This window comes from Dromiciops gliroides, chromosome X, assembly GCF_019393635.1.
Source record: "Dromiciops gliroides isolate mDroGli1 chromosome X, mDroGli1.pri, whole genome shotgun sequence".
Lineage (NCBI taxonomy): Eukaryota > Metazoa > Chordata > Mammalia > Microbiotheria > Microbiotheriidae > Dromiciops > Dromiciops gliroides.
In genome coordinates this window covers 2,094,113-2,118,118 of record NC_057867.1, presented here as the reverse complement: position 1 = coordinate 2,118,118, position 24,006 = coordinate 2,094,113, and the positions used below count along the sequence as shown (strand labels likewise).

Sequence of the window (24,006 nt, the reverse complement as noted above, 5' to 3'; positions counted from 1 at the left end):
TTATGGATATAACCCTGTTAACTACAGAGTTATAAGCAGAACAGCAAATTAGGAACCCATAATTCACCTGCAAATTCAGAGACTTTCAGTTTTTACATATCACTTGCTCTTTCTTTCCAGACCACTGTACCTGTTATGGAAAATTCTATCAAAGGGCTCATTCATTCAGTAACTTAGTATATGGAATTGACCACAAATTCAAATTAAAAATAAGAACATTCTTCCTACTTGCATCCTATTATAATAACCCAGATAGTTTAGTATTTATCCCTTAATTAATAGATTTAGTATTGCAAGACTAAACACTTCTATAGTTCACCTACCCTGATTATAGAAATTTGCTATGAAAGAAAAAGGAGGGATATGGTGTAGAGAGGAAGATCATCCATAAGGATGATCCCACGTCTGAAAAAGTCACCAAGATACAGAAGAAAGAGGAGCATGCCAGTATGCTAGTAAATAGATTTGTCTCAGGGGAGGGGGGCGGGACAGACATAGATCTCCCCGCCACACTTAGGCCAGGCCAGATATATAAAGAAACAGAGCAAAGAAGACTTAGTGTCAAGAGATGGTCCATGGTCACACGAGTGTATACATGAGTATTTCCCAGAGGAGCCATTTTACTGTTTAACGATAGGTCATATTCTCAGGCTCTTGTTCCCACCATGCCTATGGTTAGGACAATGTTATGACTGTTCCTTCAAGGACAAATTGATCTGACAGAAGTCCTAACAGGAGAAAAAGCTCCCTTAGCTCTGTTTGATCCTAGGCATCAGTTAGAGTTAACAGCCAATCACGCAGCAAAGATTAACATTATTTGCAGGGTATCAAAGGCAGGTTCAGAATTAACCAAGTGGAAAGTTTCCTGTTCAGAAAGGAAATAGCACAATGAAAAAGTGAGTCAAGAGAATCCTACCTTTACCTTCACAGGGTCATCCTCTCAACTTTTCCCAGGAACAGACATCCGCCTGTAGCAGTTCTCTGACAATACTCCCTTTGGGAAGCACATGGCATTCCCCCTGAATGGTGAGATATTGTCTTCATGACAATTCAGACAATCATACCTGAAGTCAAAATGTAGATCAATGTCACATTCCAGTCCCAAGAGATTCTCCCTCAAATAGCAAAATTTCACTAATCACTGCTCAGGGCTATGCTAATCATTAATTTTCTCAGGTTTCAGTAACAGTTAACAATGAGAACACATAAAGATATTTCATTTATCCTTCATTTGTAATTAAGAATAATCACATTCTGGAGTTTCACACATACAGTGAATACATGAAAATTGACTCAACCCCGCCCCCCCCACCAAAATATTGGCTACTATAAGTCTCCAGACTAACAGATATCAGTATTGCCTATTAACCCCTAAAGTCAACATTGAAACCTTTGAATCTAAGGTTTTTTGTTACTAAATTGTTTCAAAGAAGGAACTTCAACACTTATTATTTGTTTTTTTGTTTTTTTTTTTTTTTAGTGAGGCAATTGGGGCTAAGTGACTTGCCCAGGGTCACGCAGCTAGTAAGTGTTAAGTGTCTGAGGCCGGATTTGAACTCAGGTACTCCTGACTCCAGGGCCGGTGCTCTATCCACTGCGCCATCTAGCTGCCCCTTACTATTTGTTAACAGGTAAAATTTCATAATTCTCATAAGTGATAGCCAAATAATCTCAGATAAATTCACTTTTTACTATAAGCAAACTTGTAAGTCCTCCAGTTTGATTGGGAGCCATCCTAGTTTCTCAGACTTTATTACTTCAGCATTTTACAACCCAGTAAGTATAAGAGTAATTACACGTAATAAAAATAATAGCTAATATTCCTATAATGCTTACCATGTGTCAGACACTATGCCAAGCACTTTACAATTTATTTCATTTGCTCTACATAACAACCCTGGGAAGTAGGTGCTGTCAACATCCCATTTTACAGATTAGGAAACTGAGGCAACCTGGTCACACAGCTAATAAGTTTCTGAGACCAAATTTGAACTCAGGTTTTCCTGATAGTGCAGTTTCCGAGCATATGCTCCTAATGCCAAGTATCAAATGAATTTTACATTACATTCTGATTTACCACAAGTAAATTTACCACAAGTAGAACACATTTCACTTTAAATGAGACCACATTATAATTTAATTCCAAAACAAATCTGGATTTACAATTACTAATGGTACTCAAAAAATAATTTAATGCTGCAAATTTGCCTCTAAGAATTTCCTTTTGGTAAACGTTATAACTTAATACCATTATGGGCAGCTGAGTGGTGCAGTGGATAGAACTCGGTGTCTGGAGTCAGACACTAGCTGTGTGTCTCTGGGCAAGTCACTTAACTCTGTATGCCTTGTTTTCCTCATCTATAAAATGAGCTGAAGAAGGAAATGGCAAACCAGTCTAATTATATTTGCCAAAGAAACCCCAAAAGGAGATCACAGAGTCAGACACGACTGAAAAGAATGAGCAAGAACAAATAACTTAATAAAGTACTGGATGTCTGAAATTGCTAACAGGCATTTTCCCTAAAAGGTTTCTCAAATCTTTCTTATCTCAAAAGAATCAAAACTTTCTCAAACCTCATTCTAAAGCTTCAAACCCTTAAGCAAACCATCATGTGGAAGGTTGCAGTAAAGATATTACATGCTATTTAAAAATTTTAGTGTCTAATTTGTATGCCATAGATTCTTACCAACCAAGAAAAAAAAGAAAGAGAAAAGAGAGGAAAAAATATTTCCTTTCTTTTCTTATCTGTCTTTATCTCTGCAATTTCCAATCTGGCCAGAGTTGTAAAGGTAGAGAAAGAAAATCTTGAAGTTTTCTTCCTTATCTCTCACTGAAAGTCTAATCAAAAGTCAGTGAGAATAAATCCGTTTAATTCCTTGTTGCTTCTTGGGTGTGGGGGGTGAGGGGTAGGGGTGGGGGGTGTTTTTTTTTGGGGGGTGTCTTTTAATAAATTGTCTGAGGTCTCTGCCAGAGGGCTCCTCTTGCTGGGGGTTTCCTGCAAAATCTCTTACAGATCCCCTCCCATTCACAGGAAAAAGGAGCCTTGTTTCTTAAACCCTTCTCTTCCGTCCCTTTCTCTTCAGGAATAAAGATAATTAGGGGCCCTTTCAGTTTCAAAGACACTTTCTTTTTTTTTTAATTTATTTAAATTTATTATTTTTTTTAGTGAGGCAATTGGGGTTAAGTGATTTGCCCAGGGTCACACAGCTAGTAAGTGTTAAGTGTCTGAGGTCGGATTTGAACTCAGGTACTCCTGACTCCAGGGCCGGTGCTCTATCCACTGCGCCACCTAGCTGCCCCCAAAGACACTTTCAACAGCACCAATAATCCCAAATCGTCTAGACTTTTGGCATCTTTAAATCTGGTTTTTAACGTGCTCCTAACTAATCCAAGGCCCCTTCTTTTATCTGGCCAAATTTGCTTCCCACAATTTTCCAGTCCCTAAACCCACAGGGTTTCCTAGTGTCAAGCTTTCACAGCTTGCCAAAGGAAGTGAGGAAGAGATCACAAAGGAATACTGGTATTCCCTAGCAAAGGAGGGGCTGCACCCACACTCTGCCTCCAAGCCCATCTTTTATAAGGCTCTCTGCATATGAGGCATAAATTAGAAAGAGTCAAAATTTGGTTTGGGGATCTAGTTCTTTTCCTTACCGAGTTTGGGGAGTATGATTCTCTGATCACTTCATGGCTGACTTCTGGTGGAGGGAGGGGGAAGGGGGGGGTCTACTCCCACCCCAGATGGGACAAAAGCCTGGTGCCAGCTGTGGGAGTCAGTGAGAGCCACCCAGGTGACATGCCCCATTCCCACCAAAGTCCCCAAAATTGTCGCAAAAAAAGTTGGTCAGGGCCTCGCCCCAGTGAACAAGGCAAACTCGGGAAACTGAGGAAAGAGGGATTTATTGGAGCACCCAAGGCAGACAGCTGCTGGGTGGGGATGGGCGTTGCGGCTTTTATAGACAACGATCATAAGAGCGGGAAAATGCCCAGAAGTCCAGCTGCTGAAGCCTAAGCGCCCTCGGCCCCGCCATGACCCGGGCCTACAGCTGCCCTTTCCTACAGGCCGCCGGGAACGTACTGGAAGTACGGAGTCACCAGGCCCACTCGGCGCTGAGCTGTCTTCCTACACCAGGAAGCTCTAGAACTCGCCCTTGGGGCGCCGGTAACCTCGCTTCGGGGGAGGGGCCACAGCCCGGCCGGGGCAAGGTGATCGGGGCTCGCGGGCCGGAACGGGGGATACCATGAGGTACAGGAAATACAACCCCGAGCTACAAGTCCCAGAATGCCAGTCGGCTGTCAAGGCCAAACTCGGGTGACACTCCCTTGATGCACCACTCCCGGCATCCCCAGAACTCGCGCTGGAGCGTCTCTAAGCTCTCCTCAGTACTGGGGCAGAGGCCAAGGGGCAGAGATCAGGAGCCAAGGCTCACGCAGAGGAGGGTAGGATATATAATTGAATGTAAGACACAAGCCTCCAGGATACACATTTTTTCTTAGGCCTACGGCGCCCCGCGAGGGTCAAAAATCGATTTCTCATCACCCCTCCCCTCCAGTCATATTTGCATCCAACCATGAAGCTTTGAGGGCCCCATAGACTAGACGCTTAATTAAAGTTAAATCTCGGAACTACATTTCCCAGAATGCCACTGGACGTTCAGCGCCTCACTAGATTCCCTTTCCTGGTCCCCCATGATTATAGGAAGCTCTAGAATTCGCCCTTTCGGTGCCTATAACCTCGCTTCGGGGAAGGGGCCAGGACAAGGGCCCGTGGGCCAGAATAAGAGATAGTATGCGTTATAGGAAACAGAACCGGGAACTACAAATCCCAGAATGCCAGTCGGTTCTCAAGGCTAAACTCTATTGACCCTCCCTTAATCCGGATTCCCGGCATCTCGGAGCTCGCCGTACCAGCGTCTGTAAGTTCTACTCAGAGAGGAGCCAGAGGCCTGGAGCCAAGGTCCCATAGATCTGGATGGGGCATCTTATCAGTGACAAACAATTTAGTAAGAATCGACTGATCCTCACCTAGCTTCCATTGCCCGGCCATTGAATTGCCTGGGGCTGACCAGACTTTCTCAGTTCTAGCTACTGGTTGTGTTGTCAACCTGAAAATTAATGAAACAATCAATATAGGAGATTTAAGGTCTTTAATGGGGTAGAGGAGCTATAACTCGGAGTATTACAAAGCAGATTGCTAGGAATATCCAAAGATGGGGACTGAAGACAGGGTTTATATGGGGTAACAGAACAGAGAACTATGAGACTGCCCTTGGGAAAAGCAAGTTTCTCACAGAAACTACTTAACTAAAGGAATCTTTTTACATAATAACCTAAAGTCCAGGAAGTAAGCTTGGGAACCTCTGGGAGGGGATAGTTTGTTTGGGGGGGCTGTCAATTTTTGTTTTTATACCTGTCTCTTACAAAAAACAACAGATTAGAAAAATTATTTTCCTAATGTCTCCTCCATAAAAAAAAATAGATCAGAGACAGCCAGGAAAAACATAGTATCAGTTTATTTGTTCCAAGAACAAGCAAGCATGAATCATGGGGAGACCCCTTGAAAAGAAGCTCAAATACTCCCTCTCTCTATGGGTATATAAGCTTTCTTTGCTCACTGGTTATAGAGTGTTATCAGTTTCATTAGCATGATACAAATCAACCCCAAAGCAAATACTGTAACAAGAATGGATTTAATGCAAAGCAGTTTAAACAAGAAATACAGAAATGCTATGATAAGATTATATGATCCCAAAAAAGGAGTTTGGCAAGGATGAGGACGCCCAGATGTCCCCATAAGATAGGGATTTACTATCCTGGGGAAAGAAGTCACCAGGTAGGGACTTATCTGCGAGCTATCTGGCTTCAGTTTGGAGTTGAAGGACGTTTTGCGCCTATTAATACAGGGTTTCATAAAACTCTCTTGGATAATAAGGCATCTCCATCAAATCCAGGTGGTCCATACGTTCTTATTAACAGGGGAGATCTATAAAATGAATCAAGAGTCTGGAATTGACAAAGATTCATCTGCCCCAGGCAACTCACTGGCCTAGGAATGGAGAATCGGTCCTCAGTAAATTGTGGTTATAGTTTTTTCCTCTTGGTCAAGAGGAATTCGGGAATTCTGTCGCTGACCAAAAAGTAGTGCCCAAAGTACCAAGGGTCCAGAGTTACCTTGTCAAAGTTGACTCAATTTATAAAGGGGTTGATTTTATACACATTTACCAACTTTGAAAAGGAATTTGCTCATGGGAATAGATAATACAGTAAGAGTAACAACTAAGCTGGATTCAGTATCTGGTACAGGGATGTAGTTTGCAAAAGTTTAATGTAAGCTGGGGCACAAGCACAAGATTCTAAGGCCACGGCCGGTATCTTGGGAAAGTGGTCCACCCTGCTGTTGTCTGCTTCTTTTTCCGGGTTACTGGGCAATCCATTTGGAGCTTCTCTTCAGGTAAGAGATTGTATCCAGTTGTCAAGCTTCAGTTTTGCAGCAGAGGGGTTGGTGAGCAGGACTGTAGGGACTAGGAAGTAGGGAATCCTTGCCTTTTTCCAATAGACCCACTCTCTGGATTCCAACTTCAGTATAAGTTCTTAGAAAATGACTGAGAAACAAGATGGTCAAAGTGATGTAGAGTTTGGATGAGTCATTTGCAATAGAACAGAAGGGAGGCCTTGGTGTTGAGGGGGGAATGATGCCTGGTGACAGGGATTTCAGAGGGTGAAAGAAGACTTACCAAAATGGGTCCCCCTGAGGTTCCGAAGAACCAAGGGCAGGACTTTTGGCCATGGCAGATCCCATGGCTGAACCTTAATGATCCCATTGATAAGTTCTACCAGACCCAAGGATTGGGGGTGGTAAGCACTGAGTGTTGAAGTACTGGCCAGGCTAACAATCGGGAGACAATTGAACCAGTAAAAGAAGTACCTCTATAACTGTGAACTTCTTCTAGGGATTCCCCAGGTGGGAAAATCCTTTCTAATAAGCACTTGGCTATAATGGATCACAGTGGCTTACCTGCTGCAAGGGGAGGCTTCTACCCAGTGGGAGAACATGCAAACCATAACTAATACAAACTTATAAGTGGAGGAGGGTGTGAGAGAAATCAAAACAAAATGCTTTTATCACAATTAGAAACAGAATCATGCTGTCTCAGAGACAAAGGGATATTAATCTCACCCAGTGTCAGACAGTGGGAGGGAGTCTTCCAAGAAGGGGGCCTTGAGGCGAGAAAGGGGTCTTTCAGGAAGCTACAAGTTGATTACAGAAGGTGGCCCTGAGGCCTGTACTCTGGTTAATTTGGGATGCTTGAACAGGGAGGGGGGCATTTTGGGGGGAAATAGGTAGAGATATTTCGGGAAGAATGTGCATCTGTTTGTCCTCACCCAATGAGGAAGAAGGGAGGGACTTTGCATTAGATTTAGGGATAAAAAGCCACTCTTCTAGGGTGTGTGCCCATTCTTGCAGGAATGTAATAAAGCCCTCAGATGTTCACCAAAAGAGAAACTCCAGTATTTTTATTTCTGACTGGAGAAGGGGCCCCAGGGAGAGGGAAGAATATCCCAGGGGGGAAGTTTTAGGGTTTTGCTTACATTATATTTAGGCCAGATCTCACATGGTAGATAAACATCATGTACAGCTCATTTCAGTATTTGAAGTCAGGACTCCAGTAACTTGCAGGTATTCTATCATAGGTTGGGAGGACTGGGCATCCAGTTGGCCCGTAGCAGAGCCCAGAGTTTAGCCTTTTTGCACCCTTCCAGTCTTAACCTGTATTGGATGGGACAGGACATGGTCTCTTGGATTACAGAGAGCTCTGCTGGGCTCAGTCTTCATTTGGGACCAGGCCCAGCAGATGTAAAGGAAGACAGACTAATAGGGATTTAGGGTTTTCTGAGCAGCCTGTTTGGTATGCAGGTCAGCAAGGGCTTTACCCGGGGCATGGGAAGAATCTTCATGGGAGTATCCTGGAATTTTAATAACAATCACTGCTGCAAGCAACAAAGGGGCAATCTCTAGACTTCTGGGAATGCCAGAGGACTGTCAGGAACCGTGATATCCATAACACCCCAAATCATGTACCACCCCAAACACATACCTGCTGCCCATGTAAAAATGTTCCCTAGTTTTCCTTTTGCTAATGAATTCACAAGCTCGAGCCAGGGCTTCCAATTTGGCCTGTTGTCCTGAGGAATCGGTCAATGACTTCCTCAGTGGTGGTCACAGCATACCCAGCATCATTTAGGAGGCAGAAACCACCAGTGTATCAGGAATAATCTGGGTTTTCTATCTGTTTCTTGGAGATCTTCTCAGGGGCAGGGGGCGGGGCCTGAAATAAAGTAAATAATTATAATACAATCATGATCCTGAGTGTGGTCAGGGTTCCCATCCTTTGTCAGGGAGGAAAGTGGCTGGGTTGAGAGCTCTACCCCTGGAGATAGTTACATTAGGTTTGCATGGTAGAGAGATTTCTAATCCTGCCAGACAGAGACTATTGGCTGATATCAGATGTCCTAAAAACTTAAAACCTGAGAACAAGATAATTTATGGCCTTTTTGAGGAAGGAGGTGAGAAAAATGGAATCAGCTTTTGAAGGCTTTTTTTAAATCCAGGGAGCAAAGGAGTAAATCATCTACATACTGGAGAGGGTGGAGCATAAAGGAAATTTCATAGCTACTTTTTTTTTTGGGGGGGGCAGGGGAGCCCGGCAATGAGGGTTATATGACTTGCCCAAGGTCACACAGCTAGGAAGTATCAAGTGTCTGAAGCCCGATTTGAATTCGGGTTCTCTTGAATCCAGGGCCGGTGCTTTATCCACTGTGCCACCTAGATGCCACCTTATAAAGGAAACTTAAGGTTATTGAGGTCTGCTTTCAAAATTTGGTAAAAATAGGAGGGGCTCTCTGAGGCAGAACAGTCCAAGTGTACTGCAGGCCCGCTAGGTAAAAGTAAAGTCAAGGGGCAGCTAGGTAACCACACTCAGGATCATGATTGTATTATAATTATTTACTTTATTTCAGGCCCCCCCCTGCCCCTGAGAAGATCTCCAAGAACAAATTTTAAAATTCTGAAAACTGGAGATTTCCCTAATATGCCAAAGAAACTTGTTCCATTTAGCTGTGGTGCTGTTTCATAGTTTCTCTCAATAGCTCTGTTAAGCAGTTTCTTAATCTAAAGTCAGACCAGTGAGATACTATTGAAATATTACACTAATAATGGTATGATAGTTAAAAACAACTTTGTTAAACTTTTACTTTTTTTTTCTTTTCAAGCTTCATAGGTATTTCAAGTTTTCATACCCCTAGCATTCAAATGTTATGATGGCTTTGTATGTTTAACTTTTCATTGATAGATGCTTAAGTTTTATTTCATAATAGGATATTTCACTGGAATTTGTTTTTACTGGTATTTGGTGCTTTTGTTAAAATATTTATGCTGTTTTAACCTTTTTTTCCCTTCCCTTAATATTCTTTTTTTGCGGGGCAATGAGGGTTAAGTGACTTGCCCAGGGTCTTAATATTCTCTTTCATTTCCAGGATTACAAACTTGCCTAGCATTCATCTACTTTTTAAATATTGCCCTATGTTACTATTAATTATGGTATTCAGGCAAACTGAATTTTAATACCAAGTGTGGCTAATCAGAACCAACCTTAATGAAGTATCGTTTCTCCCCCCCACCATGATTACTGTTACAGTTAATTTCTAATGAAAATGTCAAAAGATGCATTCCCCACTGTGACTTTCTAGAAACACCTAGAAGCCAAGTGATTTTTCCCAGGGTCATACATTCATTATACCCAGGTAAGGAGTATCCCAGAGGGGAAACTTGAACCCAGGTGTGCCTGACTTTGAGATCACTTCTTTGTGAATTCACAGTAATGCCATATTTCTAAATTGTTTCAAGTACTTGAGATTCTTTTAACAGTTCCATCTGTAACGATTTATAACCCCAAATACTCTATAATTGTCAAATATTCACATTACAGATTGGTAAACTGAAGTAACTTGTTTTCCTTTCCTTTTTTTTTGTTTGTTTGTTTGGGTTTTTTTGCAGGGCAATTGGGGTTAAGTGACTTGCCCAGGGTCACACAGCTAGTAAGTGTCAAGTGTCTGAGGCTGGATTTGAGCCCAGGTCCTCCTGAATCCAGGGTCAGTGCTTTATCCACTGTGCCACTTAGCTGCCCCAGTAACTTGTTTTACGATCATGCAACTAACAAATTTACAGATCCATGAAATTTTAAACTTTGTCTTGATGCAAATATCACAATAACACCTGACTTAAAAAAACCAAACCACCACACATCTTATTAGAAGACATATTTTACTCAAAATAATTCAATTATAACTGGAACTATTCGCAAATGGTAAATTTCTCAAATTATCTAAAGGCCATCTACTAGCATTTCAATATGAGGCCATTATTATCAATAAATTCATTTTTACATGGTGATAAACACTGGTGACAGAGAAACCAGATAGTTCTCCATATTTAAATAGAAACTGATTAATCTTAATTTTTGGGTCCATAAAAACTTGGATTTAAAATATCTAATATTAGAGATCAATTCCCAATTAAAGTTTTTTGTTGTTGTTTTTGTTTTTTTAGGGGCACTGAGGGTTAAGTGACTTGCCCAGGGTCACACAGCTAGTACGTGTCAAGTGTCTGAGGCCGGATTTGAACTCAGGTCCTCCTGACGCCAGGGCCGGTGCTCTATCCACTTCGCCACCTGGCTGCCCCCCAATTAAAGTTTTAACGAATTTCTTAAAAACTGGTAAAAAAAAATAAAATCAAGCTGTAGTCAGCCGTCTAACTTCCCCTCTATGTTAATGACCTTTCTGACAACTCTGCATTGAGTGGCAAAGAGGATTGCTAACTCAATAAGGGACTTAGCTTGGATAGCAAGGGACACACACACACTCACAGAACATTTTAACACAAATAATGCTTTACAAGGACAGACACCAAAACAATAAATAGTAATGATAAAAGTTTCTTAAGATAATTTAGCATGCACAAATTAAGTCCTTCTCGATATCCTCAAAGACCCATTAATTTGAGCCAGATCAATTGGCCTCTTTTTTCCCTTTTTTAAAAAAAATTAAATTTAGAGACTTTTTTCTTAGGGACAAAAATCCTATTTTCCTCCTTTTTTTGAGTCTCTATTTTCTGGATGGGAGGAGGGTTCAGATTCAGATTCCCACTTAGTTGATTCAAAATGCCATTGAAGGGGCAGCTAGGTGGCGCAGTGGATAGAGCACCGGCCCTGGATTCAGGAGGACCTGAGTTCAAATCCGGCCTCAGACACTTGACACTTACTAGCTGTGTGACCCTGGGCAAGTCACTTAACCCCCATTGCCCCGCAAAAAAACAAAAAACAAAAACAAAATGCCATTGAAAAGAGGGGAAAAAAGTCCCACTAAAAACCGAGGTTTGGGGCTGTTAGAATCAAGAGTAAACTCAAAAAGGAAAGCCCACTGTGGCCAGTGTTGTGGGTCAGACTTAAATTCTGCTAACTTTCAAAATACTTGCAGTCATATAGTATGTGATTTGAAAACAGAACCCTGCAGCCTTCCTTTTGGGACCTGCCAGAGTAGCCACATGTGATCCATAAAAACAAAATCCAAGCTGCAGCGATCCCATTTTGGGGGATCTGTCAGAACAGAATTGAGAGGGAATTCAGCCGGTGGTGATGTGGCAAAGGCTCATTTATTGTCATTCTCACGAGAATGGTCACCCAGTGTGCAGCTGGTGGGTACAAAGAGTGGGGGCTCAAGGGCCCTGTTTTAACCCCTAGTCCTTGGTCCATTACTCAAGGGTTACAATCTATCTGCAAAAACTAGCTAACCAGAAACCAGAATTCCTAACCCTAATTTCCATAATTATTCTTTGGGTTCTTAGCCAATGGGGGAGGTGACACAGGGACATTTCTTCAATCTTCCCTTATATGGACATAGTCCAGGAGAGGACCTAATTGAGACCAGCTCAGGGTTCCTTGAACCATGTGATCTTGTTTGCTGGAGGGGAAGGAGAGGGACTGAGACCTCTGTCCTCAAACAAGCCCAGAGAAATGTAATTTGAATGGTAACTGTTATATCCTTATTGAGAGGAGACTAGACCCCATTTCCTCACAGACCCAAATGACCAAGTTATCCATGGACATAACCAGACCCCTGATCAAAGAGCTTTTAGGAACTCAAGCAAAAAGGATGCGAGTTCGAGTTCTGAATTTGAGAGACCCTTACCCTGGCTGAGCCTCCGAATTTTGAGTCCAGACTGGAACACAAAAAGATTCCTTCTCACACCAAGCATCTGGAGGTCAAAAACGGTGGCTGGCTGGACACGGAATCTTCAAATCCCAGAGGAGCTCCCAATATGTCAACCTGAAAATTAATGAAACAATAAATATAGGAGATTTAAGGTCTTTAATCTGGGCAGAGGAGCTGTAACTCGGAGTATCACAAAGCAGATTGCTAGGAATATCCAAAGATGGGGACTGAAGACAGGGTTTCAAAGGAGTAAGAGAACAGAGGGAGCTATGAGACTGCCCTGGGAAAAAGTAAGTTTCTCACCGATAAAACTACTTCATGTAAATGAATCTTTTTACATAATAATTTAAAGTCCGGGAAGTAAGCTTGGGAATCTTTGGGAGGGGATCGTTTGGGGGAGATCCACAAAACCAATCCAGATTCTGGAATTGACAAAGATCGGTCAGCCCCAGGCAATTCATTGACCGGGGAATGGCCGAATAGGTGAGGCTCAGTCAATTCTCCATAAATTGTGGTTATCAATGTAGATCTCCCAAACTCTCCCCTCCGGAGATTCCCAAGCTTTCTTTATGTACTTTTGCTTGTTACATAAAACAACTTATCTTGTGAAACTATGAGAAACTTAATTCTTTCCTAGGGCAGTCTCCTAGTTCTCTGTTCTGTTACCCCTTATTAAACCCTGTCCCCAGTCCCCATCTTTGGGTATTCCTGGTGTAGTAGCAGCCTAGTAGGCCTGGGCCCAGTTAGGGATCCTCTGGAAGTGCGGAAGACACTGACCATTACAAAGAATACAGTGGATCAGCTTGCTGGGGTCAGAGGATTTGCTTTCCTTGGAAAAGCAAAGCAGTTAATTAGCCAGACTGTGGTTAGTCAAACAGATAACAAAGCAGACCTGTCACAGGTACTTAGAAAGTTGGGTGCCTTGACATTTACAACAGGAGCCTAATTGTGCCAGATTTGCTTGCTATGTGATTAGGACCAAATAGTGACAATAATCTTAAATTAGGAATATGGCGTATTTACTGTTTCATGTATCCCACTCCCCAAACAGCTTTTCAGTTCTAAGTCTATCCGCAAACTTCATGCCCACTCCAGGCAGGAGTTACATAGACAGCCAAATGCAGTGTGCCAGGTTTAAAATCAGCCAGGTGGGATAGTTTACATTCCATATGTCACATTGGGGAAATTGAATCAGGAAAATCCTACCTTGGCCTTTGCCCTTCTCCCAGCCTTTCCCAAGAGAACTCCACCTGCAGTGTACACATGTAAAAACCCCATAGGGTTGCAGGCATCATGTGTCATATTGGCAGTTGATGATCATACCTGGAGTCAGACTAAGAATAATAACATAATGTCTTATTTCAGAACAATCAGTACTTTAAGTAAATTTACTTCCCAAGGATCACTTAGCCTAGATAGCAAGCATTAACTATAATTGTACTTATGTTTTTTAAATTAATTTTTTGGGAGGACAGGGCAATGGGGGTTAAGTGACTTGGCCAGGGTCACACAGCTAGTAAGTGTCAAGTGTCTGAGGCCGGATTTGAACTCAGGTCCTCCTGAATCCAGGGCCGATGCTTTGTCCACTACACCACCTAGCTGCCCCATGGTACTTATGTTAAATAGATGCTTTTCATCCCTAAGGTTAACATCACACAAATGAATTTGCTTTAAGGTGCTTAATAACAACAAAAGAGTTGGAATAAGTATAAATAATCCCAAATTGCCTACAGAGAACAGACTAGCAAATATTTCACTTAATTGTGTATAGTAAAACAGGTTCAGTTATTAACCATGTAAGCATAAACATAGGATACTGCCCTCAGAATTCCTTTAAACAATGGGAACATCTTTGAGGCGACTCAACTAGTTTGCATGCATTTCTACACATGTTCTAATTCCAGATTACATAACAAACATAGGTAAACTCAGATTCCCCATTAAGGTGATATAAGATAGCTCACAAATTACTATTGTTCACTAACTTCCCTTATATATATATATATATATATATATATATATATATATATATATATATATATATATATATATATATATATATATATTCCCTTATATATGACAAGTTCAGACACTAATTTAACTAGTGTTTAATACCAATAACTTCAGATCAAAACAGTAAGATCTTTCTCACAGCTCATTGCAGTATTTTAGATGCTTTAGTATTCATTTAATTACCAAATGATAAATATTGCAATAACACCTAGCAGTCTGCTTTGTGATACCCTGAGTTACAGTTCCTCTGCCCTGATTAAAGATCTTAATTCTCTTCTATTGTTTTGTTACTTTTCAGGTCGCTGTCAGAGCTAAGAAACGGGATCCTAGGATTTAGGTTTTTTCCTAGGCCTACGGCGCCTCGAGAGGGTCAAAAATCATCCTCTCATCGCCCTTTCCCCCTCCCCGTCACATTTACATTCAACCATGGAGCTTTGCTGCCACCTACACAAGAGAGGCTTGAGAAATTCAACTCTCGGAACTACATCTCCCAGAATGCCAGTGGGCTTTCAGAGCCAGCCTAGATTCACTTTCCTGGGTCCGCAGGAATTCTAGAGCTCATCTTTTCGGCGTCCGTAATCTTGCTTCAGGGAAGGAGCCACAGCCTGGGCTAGTGCAACGTACTTATCAAGGACCCGCGGGCCAGAATAGGAGATATTATCCAATATAGGGAACAGAACCCGGAACTACAAATCCCAGAATGTCAGTCGGCTCTCGAGGCCAAACTCAGTTGACCTTCCCTTAATCAGGATTCCCGGCATCATCAGAGCTTGCCCTGCCAGCGTCTGTAAGCTGTATTCAGAGAGTTGGCAGAGGCCGGGAGTTAAGGCCCCGCAGACGAGGATAGCGTATATTATAAAATATAAGAAACAAAGTTCTAGCATTTACGTTTTCCCAGGCCTACGGCGTCTCGCGAAGGTCAAAAGTCACTTTCTCATCACCCTTCCCCCTCCCCGTGGTTACATTTACATTCAACCGTGGAGCTTTGCTGCCACCTACAGAAAAGAGGCTTGAGAAACTCAAATCTCGGAACTACATTTCCCAGAATGCCAGTGAGCTTCCAGCGCCACACTCTCCTGGCCCCCCACGATTCCAGGAAGCTCTAGAACTCGCCCTTTCGGTATTTGAACCTCGCTTCAGGAAAGGGGCTATAGTCCGGGTGAGGGCAAGGCACCAAAGGGCTCGCGGACCAGGATAGGGTATATTATTAGATATAAGGAACAAGATTCTAGGATTTGCGTTTTCCTAGGCCTACGGCATCTCGCGAGGGTCCGAATCACTTGCTCGTTGCCCCTTCCCCCATTCATTTGCATTCAACCACGGATCTTAAGAAACAAAGGCTTCTAGAAATCCCTGATATTTCTCAACAGTCAGTGAGTAGGCATTTCTCTAGCTTCTACCATAAGCGCTGACGATGCAAAGAAAGGCCAGATTTCTCTGTTGGCAGCACTCCTTTCTCTACCAAAACGCTGGAACGTCTTCAGTCAGTCAGTCAGTCAGTCAGTCAGTCAGTCAGTCAGTCAGTCAGTCAGTCAGTCAGTCAGTCAACATCGATTAAGCACCTACTGGGTGCCAGCCACTGTACTAAGCGCTGGGGATTCAGAAAGAGGCAAAAGCCAGTCCCTGCCTTCAGGGAGCTCCCTGTCAGTTGGAGGAAGGATTAATAGGAAATCATTAAGAGAAAGGCAAGGGGAATCCTCCTTCCTATTGGCCCTACTTCATATTAGACCCTGTGCTCTACGCTTCCCAAGTATTATCTTATTCGAGAGGAGAAGGGAAGTAACTGCAATGAAGAGGGGTTGAGCCAGGCTTCCTGGAGAAGGGGTGATTTTACTGGGACTTGAAAGAAGCCAGGGAGGTCAGTAGGGAGTGCCAGGGAGAATGCCCAGAGCCCAGAGATGCAGGGGCTTGTTGGAGGAACAGCCAGGAGGCCAGGAGTGCAGGCTAGGCCTAGCGTTGGGCCTCAGGATGACATCGAAGGTCCTGGATGCCAGGCTAGGCCAGGCTAGGCCTAAGGGAAAGGTGCAGGGATCAGGGGCTCATGAGGCAGTGAATAAGCAATGTTGGTGTTGGGATCAGGGGCCAGAGAGAAGGATGGGGAGTCTGAGTGTCTGAGTCCAGGCTAGGATTGATATGGGTGTGAAAGATGGACTCCAGGGTCTTTTACTGAGGGAACTGAGGGGGTGGGACAGCAAGTGGTGAATTGTGGGAATTGAGCAAACCCCACTGACTCCATCCTGTGGCTCAATTCTGGAGCCAGCTCAGTTCCCTTTCTATTCAATTATGGGCCTTGTCTTGTGAGAAAACACTATTCAATTGTGGCAATTGGGAGAAAACGTTATTTCATTGTTTGAACCCAGCCCTGCGTGGCTGGGAAGCTGGACCACCCCTACCTACTGCTTGGAGACCCTTAACGAAGGACCTCAGCTATGTTGATCAGAACCCTGGTCAGATCCAAACACTGATGCAAGGAGTTTTCTCACAGTTGTCCATCTCAGGCAACCCCTGTGTCTTATCTGAAAACTGGCCCGTCCTATTCAATTGGTTCTCGATTCCACGATCCTTTGATTGTTCACAGATGCCTGGGGGGAGGGGGACACCTCCTTCTCTGATTTCGGGGAATTGCACCTGTTCACTCTCCTCCCAATGTAGAAAGGGCCTAGCCTTTCCTCCAAGTAGAAATCAGCTCACCCAGTGTTGTATCCTGGTTAATTGTTCTCTTTGAATGAATTACTCTTATTTGATGACTTGTTTGTGTATAAAAGCCTGTCTCCCCCTGTGTTTGGGGCCTAGGACTAAGCTGAGGGGCCTGTTCCCATGCACTGCTTGCTGAATGGATACCCTTGGAAGCTTGGACCTCTTTCCTCAGTCATTTGCTCTTTCACCCACCACAATAGCAAAGGCTGGTCTCGAACACCTTGTTAGTAGGTGTTAAGGGTGTGGATCAGGACTATGGAGGTGAAGCTATAGCTGAGATTACAGGATGGGCCTAGGACCCAGCCTCTAGGACAGCCTAGGGATTGGGGTGGTGGTGGTAGGGATTGATGCTAGGGGCCCAACCTCCAGGTAAGGCCTGGGGGGGGGGTTACAGTTATGGCCCAGGGTGCTGTTGGTCCGGATGGGAATTAGTGCTAGAGGTCAAGGACCAGGCTGTCTCTCAGGTTCATGCTGGACATAGGAGCCAGACAGTTGTAAGGAGCAAGGCAGGCCAGGCCAGGCCAGGAATGGGATTTCTGCTTAGGCCCAGACCATTGCTTGGATGGGAATAGGGGGCCAGGATGCTGGGGAATGTGGAATCGGGGGCTGGGGGGTTGGGGGGGGGGGCTGGGGAGCCAGGGGGCCAGGAGGCCGGGGGTCTGGAGGGCTGGGGAGCTGGGAAGCTGGGGGGCAGGGAGACTGGGGGGCAGAGAGCAGGGGAGCTGGGGAGTGGGGAACCAGGTTCCTGGCCAGGATGGAGGTGGCTGCTGAGGCTGGCACCTGGGCTTCCAGAGTCAGACCACCGTTGGGGTTAGTGTTGGGGCTGGGGGCTGGAAACCACTGCTCTGGCTGCGTGTCCTCTGGCCTGTTATGGGAAGATCTCTGAGGCTCCCATGAGCCTTCTCTGCAGCCAGCCTGCAGATCAGGCCTAGTTGAGCTTCTGGGCTGTCATGGAGACTGTGGCCACTTGGTGTCACCAGAGCTCCATGAAAAGATAGCTCACAGTGGGGGAGGAGCAGGAAGAACAGTTATGAGCACACTGGGCTTGGAGTGGGGGAACTAGGGCACCAGAGGCCGAGCTTGGATTGGGGTTGGGGCTGGGGATGTCAGCCAGGGCCAGATCAGGTCTGGACTTTTTGCTAGAGTTCTTGGCCCCAGGGCAGAGCCTTTGCTTTGCTGAATGGGGCTGGCCACCTTTGCTCCTGCTATTTGCACTAGGTACTCTAGCCTCTTCCTGGAGAATCTCTGAGCATTCTTCCCACACCGCCCCCCCCCCAATTCCTCTTTCCTCCCCCTGCCTCTGGTTCTTTGTCTGCCCTGGCTGAGCTCCTGGTATCTTTCTCTGGGCTGTCATTAACATTGTGCACACTAGGGATCACTGCAGCTTCATGCAATTTGTCTTGCCCCGTGCTTGCAGTGGGGGGAAGGATGGATGGAGGAAACTTCAGTGTGAAAAGAGCTTTTCTAGAGTGGGTGCTGGGTCCCAGTGCTATGGGATAGGGTCCTGAGCTCCAGGTCTTAGTGCAGGGCATGGATTTGTGCTGGGGTTGGAATTGCATTGGTGGTGGTTTGAGAGGAGTGACCTGGGCCACATGGGCTGGGCCACTGAGCCCTGCTCCCTTGTTGGCTAAGAGCCCATCTGCTCTGTATTTGGGAACCTCAGACCAGTCCTGGGGGCACCTGACCCCCAGGGATTAGGGTGTCTTTCCTCTTACCTGTAGGCTCTTTATAAGGCCACCCCCAGTACCTTGGGATAGTTTATTTCAAGCTCAGGTTTGGGCACAAGTTGAGGGTGTGCCGAAGCTAGCTTGCAAAAACCAATGGTTAAATTTTCAGTCTGAGCTTTTATGTCTCAGAAATCAGCAAATAAATACTACAAAATGGGGCTTGATTTAATGTTTTGTTCATTATCTGGAGTTTAAAAAGTGATGGAGAAAATGTTAATGCAGATTAAACCTATGTGTGTCTCACACATAGTTTTCCCCTAGAGATCTGGTTGTTAAACTTTTAGCAGCACATCCCTGGAATCCTCCCCCACCATCCACTGCCTTCACTCCTCTATATCTGCTACTGAATGAAGGTGGAGAAAATCACAAAACTGTGTTGTCTTGGTGTTCTATGGATGTCTGTTACATAGCCTCTGCTGGATCCTCACTTTTACGCCTCCCTAATCAATTTATGATTCCACACACCACAGTGGTTTTCTCAAACCTTTTCATTCCCTCCTCAAACCTCCATCCCTTTGCAGCTTAGAACAATGCCTCATATCTCACTGTTTGCCAAGAGCTCTCTCTTCTCCCCTCCTCATCTCACATTACTTAGATGCTTCCTCCTTCACCTCTGTCTCCCATGAAGAGGTGGCCCAACTCCCCTCCATGCCCAAGTGATTCTACTCCATCCCATTTTCTCTAGCTTCTCATTTACCTTCAGGAAATTTACCTCCAGCCTGCCAGTGTACCCGGTTCTCCTCCATCCATCCCTTCTAGCCAGCATCCTATCTCTCTCCTCCCTCCTCCTTGTGAAGGCCTTCTACAAGTGCTTCTGTTTCCTTTTCTCCTACTCTCTTCTTACCTCTCCACAATCTGGCCTCTGACCTCAGCACTCATCCATCCCTGCCTAATGAAAAGGCCTTTTCTCCATCCTCTTGACCTCTCCACAGCCTTGGACATTGTCGACCCCCCTCTACTCCTTGATATACCTCTGCTCTAGGTTCTGGTGACACTGCTCTTTTCTTCTTCACCTACCTTCTCTGACTGTTTCCTCTCAGACTCCTTAGCTGGATCTTCATCCAGCCCGTGCCCACTAATAATAAGTGTCCCCTTCTTGGGCCCCCTCCCCTTCCCTCCCCTTCCCTCCCCTTCCCTCCCCTTCCCTCCCCTTCCTTTCCCTTCCCTTCCCTTCCCTCCCCTTCCCTCCCCTTCCTTTCCCTTCCCTTCCCTTCCCTCCCCTTCCCTCCCCTTCCTTTCCCTTCCCTTCCCTCCCCTCCCCTCCCCTTCTCTTCCTTTCCCTTCTCTTCCCTTCCCACCTGGGGTGGGGGGGTCTTCCCATCTCTAGTCTCTCTTCACTTCAAGCAATTCTCCTCAGGTATAGGGACAGGTAGAGCAGCAGGTCATGGGAGAGCTAACTCGTCCCCCCGGGAAACATGCTCATGTAGCCAGATGATCAGAACAACTGTTCCGCATGCAGTGCCTGCCTTGTCCATATTCATTCTTAATGGTCACGTCCCTGCATTTTGGATGTTTTTTGTATTTCTTTGATCATATTGCTGCACTCCACGGGTACGTCTTTGAGCTCCAGTTGTGTGGCAGTTTGGCATGGCTTTGCTGTCTCCTTACGTACATGCTGATGCTTACTTTATAGGCCTCTTAGGTTTACTATAGAACTCTAGGCTACTTTGCAATTTCTTGCTGCTATGTTGATTGTCCTGGGCATTGTGGATACGTTTGCACGGATGACTAAGACATGTGGATAACATGTCTCGCACATCATTTAGGCATGTGGTCACTGAAGCTGCCCGCTAAACAATGCTTTGCATTGTTAGAACCTTTGCAGGTACTGCCAATGTATATTAGCTGGGAATGTCATCCTGGTGTGACCCCCAGAGACCCTGGGACAAATGTCATTGTTCTTTAAGGGCTGATGCTTATTTTGATGCTTGTGTTGTATATTTACATATAGCAAATAGAATGGGCCTGATTTTGAAAGGACCTGCAAAATTTTCTACCCTCATAGAGGAACATAACTAGCCTTCTGGCCACCCCATGGGGATAGTGATTCAAAAAACTTGAGGGTAGGTTCTGGTATTGGTTGCTGGAGTAGGCTGACCTCCCTAACTTCCCAAACTCACCCTTCCCTACCAGCTTGTGGGCAGAAGGCCCAGGAAGCCAAGCAAGCTGGGGGAAGGGAAAGCTTAGGCCACTGCAAACCAGAGATATAAATATGGAGCTATGGAGAGTGGATAGTAGCAGGAGACAGTGAGGAGCCTGGCAGTGGGGCAGAAATCATAAGATGGCATGCTACTCTTCCCTCTCTCTTCAGGGAAGTCACCCAGCATCCTCAGGGGATAGTTGCCTACTTGCACTTCCTTGCTGGGCTCAGGAAGCCTTAGCTTTTGCTGTAAATGCACAGTTTGTTCACTAATCTTCTAGTTCTTGATGACAATGTTGGCCAACAGAAAGCCAAACTGTTAGAGTTTACTTATTGTTCATGTATAAAGATGATTGGGGGCGGGGCAGAGAGAGAGAGAGAATATTTGTTTTAGAAATGAAGTGTTTGGTCCAGGTGTGGGAGTGGCTAGATCTGGGGGTGGAGCCAGTAGGGCAAAAGGGGGATGGCTGTATTGGACTGTTACAAAATAATCCCCAACCTAGCTATCCCCAGAAGTCTGGGAAGAATCAAAGGAATTACTACTTCCTCCTCCCCTCCCTCAGGGAGAGCAGAGCATGTTGGGTCTGGAAAGAAAGCCAGACCTTTAGGAAGGGCGAGTGAATGAGACTGCTCCGCCCATATAAAGGGAAAGCAGATCCTCTAGGCATGCGCAGACAGGCGCTCTGACTCAGGGGATGATTGACAGCTTCTCCTGCCTGGCTAATGAGATACACCTGACAGGTTATAGGTGTCTGAGTGAGCAGCCGTGGAAAAGTTTGGTTCTCAAGGCAGATCTCAGTCCCTTTGGACTTCTTTGTCAGTCTGGCTGGAAAGACAAAGGAGCTGAGACAGCCTTGGGGCTATGGCAGAAGAGGGGTCAGGTTGGGATGCCACTTTAGGAGTGTGTATATTTCCCAGCCACACTTGTCGATTGATTGTGTGGGATCCCTGTCCATGTCTTTCTCCATATATATTGCCCTGCCATCTTCTTGGGCTACCTGTATTCCTGGCACGAATGCCCTCCCCCACTAGTGGTAGAGTAACTCATGGGAGTGTACCCCAGTGTATGGGGCAGTAGTCTTGTTAAGTGTTTTGCTCTGCTATTTCATTCAATGTTTTTGCTTTGAACTAACACATCCTCGGGTTGGCTAGTGGAATAAATATAGGGGATAATGGTGGGGTCTTATGACCTATGGATTTACAATGATGCAAGTCTTGACAGTAAAGTCAGCCATCATCCAGTTAGCCTTTTGTTTCTGCCAGAGCTCTTCCGAGCTGAAGCCACGGCTGATTGGCAAGATTCTCCAGCCTTTCTGTCGGCTAAGAGATGAACTGGTTGTGAGTGTGTAATGTGTCCTCTCCATCTCCCAAGACTACAAAAACTACATCAGTGGGGAGGTGGAGCCCTCACTCAAATGCTGGCAGGAAGGCTAGCCATTGTTCTTGGTGGGGCTGTGGGCACGCATGGATTCTACTGGGATTTGGGTTCTAGTCTTAAAAGGACCAATATGTTCAACACTTTGCAGTGGAAACAATCAGGCCGTGGCTGCCCTTTAAGACAGGAAGGTGTGACTCTAGATTCCTTGCTCCCTGCTGAAGGTGGTGGCTTCTGGCAGGGAATCCACGCTCTGAGAACTCTTTCTCCTGCAACACTTGAACAAGTCTGGCTACTTTCTGGTTCCTGGCTGGGGATACTTGGTGAAATGATCAGTCATCACTACTCATTTAGAACTCATGTTCTTGCTGCCTCCTTCTAGACACTTGAAAGCAAAGAACTGCAGCCCAGTTCCACTGGTTTGCCAGTGCTGGGCTTCCCTTTGAACAGAGTGGGCCCATCTCACACGTCTTCGTGCCAGCTGCCCCCTGGAGCCTGTAGAATTGGTTTCTTACTAGCTTCAGTGTCCTCTCCTTGACTCCCATGTCCAAAGTCATCATTCGGTGCTTTCACAGCCTTCGAGTAGTATATGAAGTAGGGAGTGCTGGACCCATGCATGTGGTCCAGCCACAGGCCAGTAGCCTAGGCACTCTCTTGCTTCTTCTATTGTCTCAACTGGAATGGAGTCCTTTAGTATCACTGTCCTATTTCACCATGTAGTAGTGGCCAGGGACGACTATCATAGATGCAGATGCACATACCCAAAGGCCATGTGACACTGGTGTGACAGTGATTTCTGGGGCTTCCACCAGATAGCATGCCGACAGCAGAGGTGAACCAGCCTTCTCTGCCTCAGTCATCTGTGAATAGATCACTAGTAGCTAGAGCAGATGGCCCATCTATCTGGTGGAAGCCCCAGACTCTCAGCTATACAGCTCCCTCTATGTCACATAGAGCTTTGACTCCTTTTGAGATCACTGTCACACCAGTGTCACATGACCTTTGGGTATGTGCATCTGCATCTATGATAGTCGTCCCTGGCCACTACTACATGGTGAATTCAGAGTTGGCTGGTACTATCTCCATCCCTTGTTATCCAACTTGGCATCGGTCAAAATATAGATCAATGAGTCACTGTTATCAGTCTACACTTGGGTGTAGTGCCATGCACATGTAGGGATAGGGTGGAAACCAGCCCACTCCATTTTAGCTTGGTACCTTGACTAGATGAGAACATCTCTATCAATCAGCCAGTCAGTGAGTCAGTCAATGAGTCAATCAAGCAATCATAGACCTTAAGAGGAAGAGCTCAAAATCTTTGAAAGCCACTGAAAAGAAGTTACACAACACCAGACCTAGGTCTGTTCCACTTGGCTGGGAGATTTCCTTATGCCCTCTGGGTCTTGTATGAAAGCATTGAGGAATTCCAGAAATTGGAGTGGACATGGAGCCTCTAGCTGAAGCCCTCTGATAAGAAATCACCTGGGTTCAGGGGAGGGAAGGAAAGGCCTCAGCTTTGACCTTGGCCAGCTCTCCTCTCTCTCTCTTTTTTAAAATAATAAACATTTTTATTTATAGTTTTAGGTTCCAATTTTTATCCCTCTTTCCCTTCCTCCTTTCCCCCTCCCCAAGGCAGCAATCATGTATGGGTTATACGTGGATGATTTTGTAAAACTACCGTATTTCTCATTTTGTACAAGAAAACTTGATTAAAAGAAAAAAAATGAAAGAAAGTACTTCTCTCTGTTCCATCAATATCAGTTCTTTCTTTGGAGGTGGATAGTATGTT

General features: G+C 45.0%; 1 long non-coding RNA gene across 1 annotated transcript; it reads right to left on the bottom strand.

Moving 5' to 3' along the window:
• Positions 1–5,757: 5,757 nt before the first annotated feature.
• LOC122734046 lies at positions 5,758–12,375 on the bottom strand. Its single transcript, XR_006353984.1, has 3 exons — positions 12,242–12,375; positions 8,095–8,325; positions 5,758–6,600 (listed from the first exon to the last, which is right to left on the bottom strand). It is a non-coding gene; the product is annotated as an uncharacterized LOC122734046 (long non-coding RNA).
• Positions 12,376–24,006: the final 11,631 nt, after the last annotated feature.